This window comes from Macaca nemestrina, chromosome 2 (assembly GCF_043159975.1).
Source record: "Macaca nemestrina isolate mMacNem1 chromosome 2, mMacNem.hap1, whole genome shotgun sequence".
NCBI lineage: Eukaryota > Metazoa > Chordata > Mammalia > Primates > Cercopithecidae > Macaca > Macaca nemestrina.
The window spans coordinates 92,768,710-92,784,604 of NC_092126.1; the positions used below are offsets into that span (position 1 = coordinate 92,768,710).

The following is a 15,895-nucleotide window of genomic DNA, read 5'->3' on the forward strand; positions in this document are numbered from 1 at the left end:
CTCTTTGAAGAGAAAAGTGTAAAAGTTATTGTCCTGGTCATGCCAATGGACAAACGGAAGCACAGAGTAGTCTGTAACTCCTCAAGGCTGGCTCAGATAGAGTTTATGTCTTTCATGTTCACTTTCTTCTCCATAGTAGCTCGGTAAGTATGGATTGATGAAATCATGTCTAGAATGCAGATCCTGGATTTCTCAGATTCAAAGTCAAGGGAATTTTCCAAGCTACTTTTTGGTCTGGAGGTAGGCTACAAGTCTGACGGTCTAGAAGACTTATCTGTGAATAACTAAGGTTTTGTTAGAATGGGTCAAGTTAAATATTTTTATTACTTTAGGATTTACATAGTAGATATAAAAAAGAAGTGAAAGGATATGGCAACTACCCATAATTCTGACCTTAAAAATTTAGAGATAGACTGTAAATCCCTCTTTTTTAACTGGTCACTTATCCATAAATTTATCTAAGACGATCTTGCCTTATACTTTTTTTTTTCTTTTGACGGAGTTTTGCTCTCGTTGCCCAGGCTGGAGTGCAGTGGCATGATCTTGGTTCACTGCAACCTCTGCCTCCTGGGTTCAAGCAATTCTTCTGGCTCAGCCTCCCAAGTAGCTGGGATTACAGGCATGCACAACTATGCCTGGCTAATTTTTGTACTTTTAGTAGAGACGGGGTTTCACCATGTTGGTCAAGCTAGTCTCAAACCCCTGACCTCAGGTAATCCACCCACCTCGGCCTCCCAAAGTGCTGGGATTATAGGCATGAGCCACCATGCCCGGCCTTATCTTGCCTTATACTTTTATCCTTACCATCTCTCAGCTTGCAAGTCATTCTACCATTATTCTTAACTATGCTTCATATTGTTTTTGGAAGTAAAATTTTATTTGTTTAAAACAGAGGAAAATCTAATCAATGTGAGAGCAGAGGGACTTTTGCCATTTTCCCAATGAACTCACAACATATGATTTATCTACATTTGACTTGCAAAGGATGTTGGCTAACATGACAAACCAAGCTTTAGGAAATCTCTATTTTAAGCAGTTAACTTCAAGATTTCTTTAATATTGCCCAAAGAACATTTTCATACATTATCAGAAGATTTTCTCCTTTTTGGATACTGAATCTAAGTTAGAATGGTTTAAGTAATGTTTAATGCATTAATCCCTTCCACTTCAAAGAGGTAATACTGTCATAGAAAGCAAAAGAAAATTTGAGGAGGTGCTAGAGATGGATAATCTTCTTGCTAGGAGGATTTCCAAGTTAGCAGTATCTTATATAATCCTATATTAATAAAAGCAGTTCAAGAATGGTCTCCAATTTTGTTCAATCACTTAGCATTTCTGAGATGCCTATCAGACCTATAGTATATACACTGGGAATAGTTTCAGGTAAAAACAAAATTTCTATATGGAAAGCATTTTTGAGTTTATGTCACTGAAGTTGGGTTTAGCTGTTGTGTTGTTTTGAATAATATGTCATTTGTTAAAGTTAAAGAGAAATAAAGAAAGTCACTGTCAGCCTGTTTGGGCTGGTATAACAAAAATTCCATAAACTAGGTGGCTTACAAACAGCAAACATTTATTTCTCACAGTTCTGGAGGCTGAGAAGTCCAAGATCAAGGAGCTAGCAGATGAGGTGTCTGGTGAGGGCCTGGTCTTCATTGCAAGTGCTTTCTTGCTCTATCCTTACATGTTTGTAGCATAAACAAGCTCCCTCGGATCTCTTATGAGGGCATTTTCCACCCTCATGACCTAGTAACTTCCCAAACGCCCCATCTCTTCATACCATCTCATTGGGGATTAGGCTTCAACCTATGATTGTTAGAGGGACACAGCATTCATCCCAAAGCAATCATCTGGATTTCTAGAACAAGGAATTACTGGTTAGCAGTAAACGTTTTCACTGCCCATGTTCTTATAACAGTAATTACCAATTCACGATGATTTTTCATAAAATGCTGTTGCAGGCAATGTTAGCTTGAAGCCTGATGAGAGGCTATCTTGAGGGTTGTGTCCTCTGCAATAGGACATATAAATGGAAGGTTAGAAAGCTGCTTTCAGTGAAGATTGTCATGAAGAGAGGTCTGGGAGCTTTGCAGAAGAAAAGGCAAAAGTTCCCAACCAGATCCTTGGTGAAGGGCTGAATGTCCCCTAAGGAACATGGACTGTCACAAAAAAGGTTTTCATTCATTCTCCTTTGGGGATCAGAGAGGACAAGCTTAGAACCAGCTAGATAGTAGGGGAATAGTTTGAAAAATTCCCATCCAGAATGAATGAATCCATGGTTTCTGTGCTACAAGGGTAATCTTCCAATCTGGGGAGTATTAAATGGTGTTAGGAATGGAGATGAGGAAGAGAGTAGTGGAATGGGATGAGGCTGGGGACTGTGAGGAGTAGTTATCGAATGCTGCTTAACAAATCACCCTATACTTAGCAACTTCAAGCAACACACATTTACTATGTCACACTGTTTCTGAGGGTTAGGAATTAGGGAGTAGCTTAGCGGGATGGCCTGACCTGCGGGTCTCTTATGAAGGTGGTATTAAGCTGCTGGCTGGGCCTGCAGTCATCCCAAGGTAGGGTCTGTAGAATCCATTCACAAGATAGCTCCTTCATGTGGTATGGACAGGAGACCTCATGTGGGCTGCATGATGTGGTAGCTGGGTTTACCCCAGAGTAAGTGATTGAGAGGAAGAGCAGGGAGGAGACCATAATATATACAATGACCTAATCTTAAAAGTCACACACCATGACTTCCACGTTATTCTATTTGTGAGAAGTGAGTCACTAAGTCCAGCCCACACTCAAGAGGAAGAGAATTAAGCTCCCATAGTTTGAAGGGAGTATCAAATAATTTGTGGACATCTTAAACTATCACAAGTAAGATTTCATGTAAAGCTAAAGAAAAGAGAAGTGGGAGACAAGAAGAGTCAGAGCTCTAGAATTTAAAGGTCTTAGTAGAATTTAATAGTCTCAATTAATTTGCCAGAAGGATGTAAGGATATGCTTCCTGTTCTTGCCTCTGATGACTGAACTGTACTCTCCTTTGTCCATACATCCTCATTTTTTCTCATTTACATTTTTCATTATTCTTTAAAACAATTTGCTCATAAGAATACCTCCTCAGGGTAAAAGCAGAGCTGTGAAAACACTGCTTAAAAGGCATAAAACAAGCATTATAATAATATTAGAGCTAGGCAAAACGTGATTTTGAATCTAGGGGGAAAAGTTCATCCTTTGTTAGTCGGTCAGTAAGTTAGTCATATCTTAAGCACTCACTAGTGAAGAGATGTTTAGATGAAATAGGTGCATTAAAATAATAAATTGTTAATTTGTTCATTTATTTATCCAGCAAAAATTTGCACCAGACTCCATGGTAGGTGCTGGGAACATAAAGAGGGATGAATAAAGAAGGAAGTCACAGTCTGGTATGGGAGAGATGGACATAAAACCCATAATAACTATATCACATGATAAGCTATACTTGAGTGATCACCTGGTTTGTATTTATCTGTGATTCTTCACCTTAATTACTCCTTAAGGACAGAACTGATTTTATTCAATTCTCTATTGCTAGCACCCAGCACAGTACCTGGCCCACAGAAGGAGCTTAGGCATGTCTGATGAATGTGTTGCTAAATCCAGTGTATTCTAAAGGTTGCAGTACTTAGAGAGACTAACTAGCTAAACACAATACCAGATGCTGGCTGGCTCTGTTTCCCTTCCTGCTAACGGTAATGAAGGAGGTATTTTTGGCTGTGGTTGCAGGTGTGCTGACTTCTTACATGACCTTCTCTCTCCTCTGCAGATGCAGCATGGTTCTCTGTAGGAATCTCCACTCCTGGGAGGCAGCTTTGGGCCTCACCGAGCTCTGGGAGCTCCTTCGCAGTTTCTCACTCCTGTGCCTCCCTGTGCATCCTTCCTAGGGACCTAGTGGACAGTGCATTTAGGCTGCTGGCTGTAGGAAGCTCCTCTCTGTTTTGTTCAGGGAAGATGCATTTTATTTTTAAAGCCCAGAATAGGAGTATCTATCTCTTTGTCCTAAAATTACAATACTTTAGGCAGGGATAATTTTTCTTTTCTTTACTTCTTCTTCTTCTTTTTTCTGGAGGGAGGGTCTCATTCTGTCATTCAGGCTGGAGTGCAGTGGCATGATCAGGGTTCACTGTAGCCTCTACATCCTGGGCTCAACGATCCTCCCACCTCAGCCTCCTGAATATTTGGGATGACAAGTATGCGCCACCATGCCTGGCTAATTTTTCTATCCTTTTGTAGAGATGAGGTTTCACCCTGTTGCCCAGGCTGATGGTCTCAAACTCCTGGGCTCAAGCAATCTGCCTGCCCAGGAGTTTGAGATCAGCCTTGACAATATAGTGAAACCTCACCTCCCAAAGGACTAGGATTACACACATAAGGCACCACGCTAGACTTGATTTTTCAATACAATGTTAAGATATAGAGGGAAAGACCCTCACCCATATAAGGCTTAACTAGAACTAAGAGTTCAACATCAGCTTGAGGAATGTCAGTCTTTGCACATAAACAGGTTCCCAGGTTATTTACTACAAACAATAATGTTCATGAGGTTTTAGCTGTCTTTTCTCCAATAGTGGATATTCTATTTTAGGGCATTTCAGCTACAAAATTAGTTGATTTGCACATTTCCAGGTATTACTTAGTATAAGTAAAAATGAGCTCATACCATCTAAAATACAAAATATGGGGGCGGAGCAAGATGGCCACATAGGAACAGCTCCAGTCTCCAACTCCCAGCGCGAGCGACACAGAAGACCGGTGATTTCTGCATTTTCAACTGAGGTACTGGGTTCATCTCACTGGGGAGTGCCGGACGATCAGTGCTGGTCACCTGCTGCAGCCCGACCAGCGAGAGCTGAAGCAGGGCGAGGCATTGCCTCACCTGGGAAGCGCAAGGGGGAAGGGAATCCCTTTTCCTAGCCAGGGGAACTGAGACACACAACACCTGGAAAATCGGGTAACTCCCACCCCAATACTGCGCTTTAAGCAAACAGGCACACCAGGAGATCATATCCCACACCTGGCCGGGAGGGTCCCACACCCACGGAGCCTCCCTCATTGCTAGCACAGCAGTCTGTGATCTACCGGCAAGGCAGCAGCGAGGCTGGGGGAGGGGCGCCCGCCATTGCTGAGGCTTAAGTAGGTAAACAAAGCTGCTGGGAAGCTCGAACTGGGTGGAGCTCACAGCAGCTCAAGGAAACCTGCCTGTCTCTGTAGACTCCACCTCTGGGGACAGGGCAATAACAAACACAGCCGAAACCTCTGCAGACGCAAATGACTCTGTCTGACAGCTTTGAAGAGAGCAGTGGATCTCCCAACACGGAGGTTGAGATCTGAGAAGGGACAGACTCCCTGCTCAAGTGGGTCCCTGACCCCTGAGTAGCCTAACTGGGAGACATCCCCCACTAGGGGCAGTCTGACACCCCACACCTCACAGGGTGGAGTACACCCCTGAGAGGAAGCTTCCAAAGCAAGAATCAGACAGGTACACTCGCTGTTCAGAAATATTCTATCTTCTGCAGCCTCTGCTGCTGATACCCAGGCAAACAGGGTCTGGAGTGGACCTCAAGCAATCTCCAACAGACCTACAGCTGAGGGTCCTGACTGTTAGAAGGAAAACTATCAAACAGGAAGGACACCTACACCAAAACCCCATCAGTACATCACCATCATCAAAGACCAGAGGCAGATAAAACCACAAAGATGGGGAAAAAGCAGGGCAGAAAAGCTGGAAATTCCAAAAATAAGAGCGCATCTCCCCCGGCAAAGGAGCGCAGCTCGTCGCCAGCAACGGATCAAAGCTGGACGGAGAATGACTTTGACGAGATGAGAGAAGAAGGCTTCAGTCCATCAAACTTCTCAGAGCTAAAGGAGGAATTACGTACCCAGCGCAAAGAAACTAAAAATCTTGAAAAAAAAGTGGAAGAATTGATGGCTAGAGTAATTAATGCAGAGAAGGTCATAAACGAAATGAAAGAGATGAAAACCATGACACGAGAAATACGTGACAAATGCACAAGCTTCAGTAACCGACTCGATCAACTGGAAGAAAGAGTATCTGCGATTGAGGATCAAATGAATGAAATGAAGCGAGAAGAGAAACCAAAAGAAAAAAGAAGAAAAAGAAATGAACAAAGCCTGCAAGAAGTATGGGATTATGTAAAAAGACCAAATCTACGTCTGATTGGGGTGCCTGAAAGTGAGGGGGAAAATGGAACCAAGTTGGAAAACACTCTTCAGGATATCATCCAGGAGAACTTCCCCAACCTAGTAGGGCAGGCCAACATTCAAATCCAGGAAATACAGAGAACGCCACAAAGATACTCCTCGAGAAGAGCAACTCCAAGACACATAATTGCCAGATTCACCAAAGTTGAAATGAAGGAAAAAATCTTAAGGGCAGCCAGAGAGAAAGGTCGGGTTACCCACAAAGGGAAACCCATCAGACTAACAGCAGATCTCTCGGCAGAAACTCTCCAAGCCAGAAGAGAGTGGGGGCCAATATTCAACATTCTTAAAGAAAAGAATTTTAAACCCAGAATTTCATATCCAGCCAAACTAAGTTTCATAAGTGAAGGAGAAATAAAATCCTTTACAGATAAGCAAATGCTTAGAGATTTTGTCACCACTAGGCCTGCCTTACAAGAGACCCTGAAGGAAGCACTCAACATGGAAAGGAACAACCAGTACCAGCCATTGCAAAAACATGCCAAAATGTAAAGACCATCGAGGCTAGGAAGAAACTGCATCAACTAACGAGCAAAATAACCAGTTAATATCATAATGACAGGATCAAGTTCACACATAACAATCTTAACCTTAAATGTAAATGGACTAAATGCTCCAATTAAAAGACACAGACTGGCAAACTGGATAAAGAGTCAAGACCCATCAGTCTGCTGTATTCAGGAGACCCATCTCACACGCAGAGACATACATAGGCTCAAAATAAAGGGATGGAGGAAGATTTACCAAGCAAATGGAGAACAAAAAAAAGCGGGGGTTGCAATACTAGTCTCTGATAAAACAGACTTTAAACCATCAAAGATCAAAAGAGACAAAGAAGGCCATTACATAATGGTAAAGGGATCAATTCAACAGGAAGAGCTAACTATCCTAAACATATATGCACCCAATACAGGAGCACCCAGATTCATCAAGCAAGTCCTTAGAGACTTACAAAGAGACTTAGACTCCCATACAATAATAATGGGAGACTTCAACACTCCACTGTCAACATTAGACAGATCAACGAGACAGAAAGTTAACAAGGATATCCAGGAATTGAACTCATCTCTGCAGCAAGCAGACCTAATAGACATCTATAGAACTCTCCACCCCAAATCAACAGAATATACATTCTTCTCAGCACCACATCGTACTTACTCCAAAATCGACCACGTAATTGGAAGTAAAGCACTCCTCAGCAAATGTACAAGAACAGAAATTATAACAAACTGTCTCTCAGACCACAGTGCAATCAAACTACTACTCAGGACTAAGAAACTCAATCAAAACCGCTCAACTACATGGAAACTGAACAACCTGCTCCTGAATGACTACTGGGTACATAACGAAATGAAGGCAGAAATAAAGATGTTCTTTGAAACCAATGAGAACAAAGATACAACATACCAGAATCTCTGGGACACATTTAAAGCAGTGTGTAGAGGGAAATTTATAGCACTAAATGCCCACAAGAGAAAGCAGGAAAGATCTAAAATTGACACTCTAACATCACAAATAAAAGAACTAGAGAAGCAAGAGCAAACACATTCGAAAGCTAGCAGAAGGCAAGAAATAACTAAGATCAGAGCAGAACTGAAGGAGATAGAGACACAAAAAACTCTCCAAAAAATCAATGAATCCAGGAGTTGGTTTTTTGAAAAGATCAACAAAATTGACAGACCGCTAGCAAGACTAATAAAGAAGAAAAGAGAGAAGAATCAAATCGACGCAATTAAAAATGATAAAGGGGATATCACCACCGACCCCACAGAAATACAAACTACCATCAGAGAATACTATAAACACCTCTACGCAAATAAACTGGAAAATCTAGAAGAAATGGATAATTTCCTGGACACTTACACTCTTCCAAGACTAAACCAGGAAGAAGTTGAATCCCTGAATAGACCAATAGCAGGCTTTGAAATTGAGGCAATAATTAATAGCCTACCAACCAAAAAAAGTCCAGGACCAGATGGATTCACAGCTGAATTCTACCAGAGGTACAAGGAGGAGTTGGTACCATTCCTTCTGAAACTATTCCAATCCATAGAAAAAGAGGGAATCCTCCCTAACTCATTTTATGAGGCCAACATCATCCTGATACCAAAGCCTGGCAGAGACACAACAAAAAAAGAGAATTTTAGACCAATATCCCTGATGAACATCGATGCAAAAATCCTCAATAAAATACTGGCAAACCGGATTCAGCAACACATCAAAAAGCTTATCCACCATGATCAAGTGGGCTTCATCCCTGGGATGCAAGGTTGGTTCAACATTCGCAAATCAATAAACATAATCCAGCATATAAACAGAACCAAAGACAAGAACCACATGATTATCTCAATTGATGCAGAAAAGGCTTTTGACAAAATTCAACAGCCCTTCATGCTAAAAACGCTCAATAAATTCGGTATTGATGGAACGTACCTCAAAATAATAAGAGCTGTTTATGACAAACCCACAGCCAATATCATACTGAATGGGCAAAAACTGGAAAAATTCCCTTTGAAAACTGGCACAAGACAGGGATGCCCTCTCTCACCACTCCTATTCAACATAGTGTTGGAAGTTCTGGCTAGGGCAATCAGGCAAGAGAAAGAAATCAAGGGTATTCAGTTAGGAAAAGAAGAAGTCAAACTGTCACTGTTTGCAGATGACATGATTGTATATTTAGAAAACCCCATTGTCTCAGCCCAAAATCTCCTTAAGCTGATAAGCAACTTCAGCAAAGTCTCAGGATACAAAATTAATGTGCAAAAATCACAAGCATTCTTATACACCAGTAACAGACAAACAGAGAGCCAAATCAGGAATGAACTTCCATTCACAATTGCTTCAAAGAGAATCAAATACCTAGGAATCCAACTTACAAGGGATGTAAAGGACCTCTTCAAGGAGAACTACAAACCACTGCTCAGTGAAATCAAAGAGGACACAAACAAATGGAAGAACATACCATGCTCATGGATAGGAAGAATCAATATCGTGAAAATGGCCATACTGCCCAAGGTAATTTATAGATTCAATGCCATCCCCATCAAGCTACCAATGAGTTTCTTCACAGAATTGGAAAAAACTGCTTTAAAGTTCATATGGAACCAAAAAAGAGCCCGCATCTCCAAGACAATCCTAAGTCAAAAGAACAAAGCTGGAGGCATCACGCTACCTGACTTCAAACTATACTACAAGGCTACAGTAACCAAAACAGCATGGTACTGGTACCAAAACAGAGATATAGACCAATGGAACAGAACAGAGTCCTCAGAAATAATACCACACATCTACAGCCATCTGATCTTTGACAAACCTGAGAGAAACAAGAAATGGGGAAAGGATTCCCTATTTAATAAATGGTGCTGGGAAAATTGGCTAGCCATAAGTAGAAAGCTGAAACTGGATCCTTTCCTTACTCCTTATACGAAAATTAATTCAAGATGGATTAGAGACTTAAATGTTAGACCTAATACCATAAAAATCCTAGAGGAAAACCTAGGTAGTACCATTCAGGACATAGGAATGGGCAAAGACTTCATGTCTAAAACACCAAAAGCAACAGCAACAAAAGCCAAAATTGACAAATGGGATCTCATTAAACTAAAGAGCTTCTGCACAGCAAAAGAAACTACCATCAGAGTGAACAGGCAACCTACAGAATGGGAGAAAATTTTTGCAATCTACTCATCTGACAAAGGGCTAATATCCAGAACCTACAAAGAACTCAAACAAATTTACAAGAAAAAAACAAACAACCCCATCAAAAAGTGGGCAAAGTATATGAACAGACATTTCTCAAAAGAAGACATTCATACAGCCAACAGACACATGAAAAAATGTTCATCATCACTGGCCATCAGAGAAATGCAAATCAAAACCACAATGAGATACCATCTCACGCCAGTTCGAATGGCGATCATTAAAAAGTCAGGAAACAACAGGTGCTGGAGAGGATGTGGAGAAATAGGAACACTTTTACACTGTTGGTGGGATTGTAAACTAGTTCAACCATTATGGAAAACAGTATGGCGATTCCTCAAGGATCTAGAACTAGATGTACCATATGACCCAGCCATCCCATTACTGGGTATATACCCAAAGGATTATAAATTATGCTGCTATAAAGACACATGCACACGTATGTTTATTGCGGCACTATTCACAATAGCAAAGACTTGGAATCAACCCAAATGTCCATCAGTGACAGATTGGATTAAGAAAATGTGGCACATATACACCATGGAATACTATGCAGCCATCAAAAAGGATGAGTTTGCGTCCTTTGTAGGGACATGGATGCAACTGGAAACCATCATTCTTAGCAAACTATCACAAGAACAGAAAACCAAACACCGCATGTTCTCACTCATAGGTGGGAACTGAACAATGAGATCACTTGGACTCAGGAAGGGGAACATCACACACCGGGGCCTATCATGGGGAGGGGGGAGGGGGGAGGGATTGCATTGGGAGTTATACCTGATGTAAATGATGAGTTGATGGGTGCAGCACACCAACATGGCACAAGTATACATATGTAACAAACCTGCACGTTATGCACATGTACCCTACAACTTAAAGTATAATAATAATAAATAAATTAAAAAATAAATAAATAAATAAATAAATAAATAAATAAAAAAAAAAAAAAATAAAATAAAATACAAAATATGCCCAATGTTACTGGCAAGATTGGTTGGAGCCTGCATTCTTATAAATGTGTCTCTCTGACTGACATCAAGACCAAGACAATTACAGAGGACACTGCAGCCCAGTCCCAGGCAGAAATCTGTATGCTTCAGGCAGAATTGTTTATGTCAGCTATTAAAATGGAGATACAGTTATGTTAGAAAGTTATATGGCATTTTATATACAACAATAGATAGATGAAAAAAAGGATTACCCATACAAAGTGATTAACATTAATTAATGAATGAATTTCATTCATCCATCCATTCATTCAGCAAATAGTTATTTATTTATTTATTTATTTATTTATTTATTTATTTATTTGAGATGGAGTCTCGCTCTGTCACCCAGGCTGGAGCGCAGTGGCACGATCTCGGCTCACTGCAAGCTCCGCCTCCTGGGTTCTCGCCATTCTCCTGCCTCAGCCTCCTGAGTAGCTGGGACTACAGGTGCCCCCCACCACGCCCGGCTAATTTTTTGTATTTTTAGTAGAGACGGGGTTTCACTGTGTTAGCCAGGATGGTCTCGATCTCCTGACTTCGTGATCCGCCTGCTTCGGCCTCCCAAAGTGCTGGGATTACAGGCATGAGCCTCCGCTCCCGGCGCAAATATTTATTGATTATTTGTAGGTACCAGACATTGTTCTAGATATTGGGGTACAGTGGTAAATAAGAGACAAGGCCCCTTTTCTCATGGAGGCTGCATTTTTAAAGTAGAAAGACAGAATATAGACAGATAAATAAATAAAAACAAACAAGAAAGGACCCAGTGATAAACACTAGGATGAAAAACGAAGGCCTAGGTGATGTGATGGCAGCTGAGTGGTCAGGTTCAGCTTTTCTGAGGCATTGGCAATCCAGCTAAAATTTGAAAGGCAAGAAAGAACCTGTCACCTGAAGATCTGAGGAAAGAGCGTTTCACATAGACAGAAGAGAAGGTGGGGACAGTGGGCAGTAAACTTGGGTGTGGGAGAGGAACAGACAGAAAGGCAGAAGTGAAAACACCAGGAGCTCAGTAAGGGGACTGAGAAGCAGGAGAAAGAGTGGAGAGGTGGCCAGGTGCCGATCATGAGGCAGGATGGTGACAAAAATGGAATAGAATGTAAAATAGGAAGAACATTGGAATCAGATGATATAAAAATATAAGGCAGAGATTTTGGAAAAATTCAACTTGCTCCAGGCATGATTTTCATCTGGAGCTTACTAGTATTTAAAATTGCCTCTGATGAAGGCAATCTGCAGCGCCATTCTTTATTTGTCTTGAAATAAAGAATAAGACACTTTTAAGTCCTTTTAAGAATCTTATATCCCACTGTAGTGTCTATAACTTACAACTTTCCCTTTGATTATCAACATAATACATCTTTATGACAGAACACTTGGAAAATACAAATAAGCCAACAGAAGAAGGAAAAAACCATTCCAAATCCAGCCACCCAAGAATAACTATTGTTAACAATTGGGCACAGAATCTGCTATGGTCTGAATGTGTTCCCTCAAATTCATATGTTGAAACCTAACTCCAAAGGTGATATATTAAGAGGCAGAGCCTTTGGGAGGTGATTAGGTCATGAGGGCGGGGCTGTCATGAATGGGATTAGTGCCCTTATACAAGAGGCCTGAGGGAATTTGTAAGCCTTTTTTGCCCTTCTGCCATGTGAGGACCCAGCAAGAAGGTGCCATCTATGAGGAATGGGCCCTCAGCAGACACCAAATCTGCTGGCAATTTGATCTTGAACATTTCAGCCTCCAGAACTGTGAGCAATAAATTTCTACTACTTATAAATTACCATATCTCAAGTTATTTTGTTATAGCAGCTCAAATGGACTAAGACAAACTCTCTTTACGTTCATACAATGCAGTGGTTCAGAATACAAACTGTGGAGTCTGGGTGAGAATCATTGCTTTGCAACTTGCTAAACTTGTTTTGCAATTTGCTAGTTGACTTTCAGTCTCTCTTAATTGCTTATAAAATGCCACATAACTGTCTGCAATGTCTTTAAGCCTCAGTTTTCTCATATGAAAAATGGAATAGTAATCTTACTTTCTTCACAGGACTGCTGTGATGATTAAATGACATAAGCCATGTAATGCTCCTGATTTAGTGCCTCGCACACAATACATTCTTTAACATGTTATCTATTATGCTATTATCATTTTACAAAGTTGGGGTTATACTGTAAAACTTTCCATATATAAACTACCATTTCAATTATCACTAGACATTTTTAATAGTTACATAGTATTTTGCTACAAGGATATGATATTTAATTAAACTCTGTTATGGGATACTTTGGCTTTTTCTAAATTTTCACTGTTTAATGAAATTCTACAGATAAAATATTGCAACTTTCATGTTACTTCTCTAGGATAAATTCTATGAAGTGGCTGGGTCAATGGGCATAAATATTCCCAAGACTCTCTGAGGCATATTATTATGTCTTCTGCTATGAATTTAGATAATACCCTGGGTAAGAATAATGTCTAGAAGTAAATAATCTACATATTTGTGAAGTTTTGGAGGAATGATTTACCATCAGTTTAATGTAAATACTTTATCTACTCCTTCCCCACACATTCACACACTTTTTTCTCCACACCTGTTCACACCTTCTGGTGGGCACCATTTCCCTTCATTCCTTAGGGAAGCTTCCCAGTACTAGGCTTCCAGTTAAGCAACTCTATTTATAGTTTTCTGATTTGCTGGGAATTCCGTACTTACCATTCTTTTTACCTGAAGACATAAACTTACAGGGTTTTAGTATATTGGGAATCCCAGTCCCTCAACTTACAGGTGATATGAAACTAAAGGAGAGTGAACAAGTGGTTTGTACAAATTGGTTCTGTGGGCCATGCTATTGTTAGACTGCTAAGTAATGCTGGATCATTTCTTTATCTTTAGAACCTAGATCAGCAGCCAGCACATGTAAGCAGCCGTATGGTTTGCTGAATGAATAACTACTTAAAGTAAGTTATAGCCTCCTAGGATTTTGTAACTGGAAAGGATCATAGAGGCATGGAAACTAAGGCCTAGATTGGTTAATGAGATGTAAGTAGTTATATAATATTAGTGACAAGTTGGAATAATGACTCAGATCCCAGTACAGACAAGGAGAAGCCAGGAGATGTGGCTTGCTGGGGTGAGATGGGCATGAAGAGAAAAGATTAATTCTGACTTGCTCCAGAGGGGGTAAAACCAAGACCAAGCAAAACTTCAAGTTGCTGGTAGGCCAATTTCAGCATAATATAAGAAAGAACTTTTTGATAATTAGTACTGTCCAAAATGGAAATGGATTTTCTTGAAAAGAAGTGAGTTGCCCCTAATTGGAAGTGTTCAAATAGAAACAGGGTAAATAATTTGTGAAGTGCTTTAATAGAAAAAAATTTTTTGGTTTGTGTGTCTGGTGGGGATAAACGACTTTGAAGGTCTCTACCAAAGCTAAGATTAAATGATTTGTGAATATGTATATATATATATCTTGATACACAGATATTCTTCCCTTGTTGATCCGTTACTTTGTAATTAAGTCTTTTGAATGTGAATTCATTATCTTTCTCATTCCAAATGAGACCAGATACATTTAGATGTCTTTACTTACCCAAGATTCCATGGGTTTAAAATAATCGTTTTAGTGGTATTTCAGTGTGCTACACACAGTAGGAGTTCAAAAGATAAAATTTAACTTAGCTCTTAATTTTGGAAAACCTACATTTAAAGTACATTGAGCTACAAGTTTCATGCATTTGAACAATCTGGCTGAACTCAGCTGGTCTCAACCAAATACATCAGTTGATCACATTCAGAGCACTAAATATTCATTAGCTTTATTTTTTAATTAAAAAAGGCTAAAATTAAAAGAAGGAATTTGGATAGATGGTATTGCGGTGAAATAAAAGTGTTCTCTTATTGGCTTTCTGAATAATAATCTGAAATTATGACTGGAAGTCTTCCCCAGAATTGAAAGAATCCTTTAAATATTAAACTGCAAATATGATTTTATTGCACTTCAAGTAAGAGGTACTGAAAGACCACCCTTTTAGTGTAATCCTTTCATGCAAATTCTAGGAAGACAAGTCACATAAATGAAGCATATTCCAGAAATGCTTTCAATTTTCAAGATTTCATATCCATAATAGAAATGGAGCTTCCAACAACTTCATAAGTAAGTTCAGTGAAAAGCTCCACTCTCAAATAGCAATCTAGCAAAGCTTTGATGAGTAGCAGAGATAGCATCTGTGGTACACTCTTTTTGAGTCTACCCAGGAAGGAAATGCATTAAAAAAACGGCAAAAGCTGCTTTCTGTTTATTTATGTTTTTAAATGTTTTTGTTTTTATTTTTATTTTTTACTTCTCTTTCTTCTTTTCTCCCTCCTTTCCTCCCTCTTCCCTTTTCTCTCTCTTTCTCTTTCTTATTAGAAGCCTAAATACAGAAATCAGTGTTCCAATCAGGTATTCACTTGAATTATCAACAATGTTTTGGACATTCTTAATAATAAAATTGGCTCAAGTCAAGATGGACTATTCATTAGCTAGAATATTCCAGCCATGCCCTTTTCTCGCCTACTTAGGAACATATATATCACACAGGCAGCAAGATCTTATGTTTCAGATGTTGTGCTAGATACTAGCGAGATAAAAATACAAGGCATGAACCTTGGCCTCACCGAGGCCTAGCAAATCCATAGCATTGGTTCACCATAGAACCTGGACTAGACTCAGAGTTCTTTCTGACCCAGGACTCCTGACAGTCATTGCTAATCTATTGCTGAATTGGCGTAAGAGGTAATACATATTTGTCATCCCTGGTGGGAAATCAAATATTCTCTAGCACATTGATTATACCAGATTCTGTACCAAATGATTGTTTCATTCTGACAATCATAATCATGGCTATTTCATGTCTATAATATAAGACCCATTTCATTCCTATCTTGCTGAAGTTTGAT

At 39.9% G+C, this 15,895-nt stretch overlaps 1 protein-coding gene across 24 annotated transcripts in view; it reads right to left on the minus strand.

The window, feature by feature from the left end:
- Nucleotides 1–15,895, minus strand: part of LOC105489960 (peroxisomal biogenesis factor 5 like) — a 250,128-nt gene that overhangs the window by 59,670 nt on the left and 174,563 nt on the right. The window lies entirely within an intron of this gene.